The following is a 1,675-nucleotide window of genomic DNA, read 5'->3' as shown; positions in this document are numbered from 1 at the left end:
ATTTAAGGCTTGAAGTGCAAGCGAGAGAGCGGAACGAGCGACAAAGAGGCACAATCGGCCTCCGCGTTCGGCAGCGTTCGACATCTGTCTCTCTCCTACTTGAGTGAGCGATGCGTCCGCGTGGACAGCTGCTATACAGTAATACATTTCCATTTACCTCCTTCTCTATATCCATACTAAATATCTGTCAAACAAATAAAATTAAAATTTTCTTTTGAAAAATGAAACCATTCCATCAGTATTTTCTTATGACGTTGTCACGTTCAACTAGCGTCAGTAAACCGACTTTACAGACAACCGATTTTCTTGCATTAATTCCGATAAATTCCGTTCATAAGAAGAAGAATAATTCGTTTTAAAGACCTACGTATATAGAGTACGGAAAAACGCCCCACTCAAAGCAACAGAAGGTTATTTCACGTTTTTTAAGCAATGGTGCTTTATATTTACCTCTGAACAACATACAAATCCTTCAAACGTAAACCCCAAGTACTTAAGATTATGAAAAATTGGAAAAAGATAAACTTGTTTATTTTCTCATGCTTGTAAGGTAACAGAAAAAGAAAATGCAACAATGGAACTAATTTTCGAGACTGATACTTATATAACTAACATTTTCGTGATACAAGTTTCGTCTTATTAGGGTTAAACCCTATATTCTAGGAGAGGTTCAGGCATATGACGAAAAACAACAAAGTCACCAGTATTACTACATAAACAGAATGTCGGCAAAAAGGACCTATTCTTATTAGGGTTTCGTATCTCCAAAAGAAAAATGAAACCTTATGTTATCCGTTATAGGTCTCTCTCTTCACAATCCTTATTAGGTGACTCATAGGTGATCGCAGAGACGCCAGAGTAACAAAATGCATGGGTGGGATAGAGTTATGTTAGTATGCATACTTGCCTAACTTGCAGACATTAGGTGTTAAAAGTACATTCATTAAAGTCTGTGCTGATTTTTACATAATTTTTCACAGAATATTGTTAAAAGTTATTAATCAACACTGCCAGACACTTCTCACAGACGGTAATTTCTGTCAGACGCTTGAAAGTTCGCAAAAAGATAGATCGTAATTCGACTTATAGTCTGAGTCTTCATTTTTAAATATGATACGTAGGGAACTGTTTCAATAACTTTGTAAGCAACTGGACGATTTGTAGGGACCAAACAACCCCTAGACGCAATTAAAATATCGTTATAAGTGTAAGCGCGAAAATTACAACATAGATTTTAATTGTGTCTAAGGGTTGTTTGGTCCCTACAATTGGTCTAGTTACTTGCAAAGATTATTAAAATTATTCCTCAAGAATTGCAGTTGATTTCGAGTATAACGACAACAAAGGGGTCACTGTAATTTCGTCGTTATATCCAGAAGTCGTTACAGGCAAAGTTAAAGGAGATACAGACACACACTGCTTTTCAATTTTGAAACAATTTTCGCCTTTTTTTAACAGTAAATGTACATCTGGAAGTCACACTTATTCAAAAGTTTACTAAACGCAGTTGCTATTTAGAAACAACGGTAAAGGTCACCACACTTGTTGGCTATTTATGTGAATGTAAACAAAAGATAAGAAAGCTTTTTGTGTCTTTAGCGCCCGACTCCGGTCGCTATATCTGCATGGGATTACTAGGGATTTGTTACAAATGGTTCATTAAAAACAGTCGCTA

This window comes from Agrilus planipennis, unplaced genomic scaffold (genome assembly GCF_000699045.2).
Source record: "Agrilus planipennis isolate EAB-ADULT unplaced genomic scaffold, Apla_2.0 scaffold144, whole genome shotgun sequence".
NCBI classification, from domain to species: Eukaryota; Metazoa; Arthropoda; class Insecta; order Coleoptera; family Buprestidae; genus Agrilus; species Agrilus planipennis.
Note: the sequence above shows the minus strand (reverse complement) of the source record.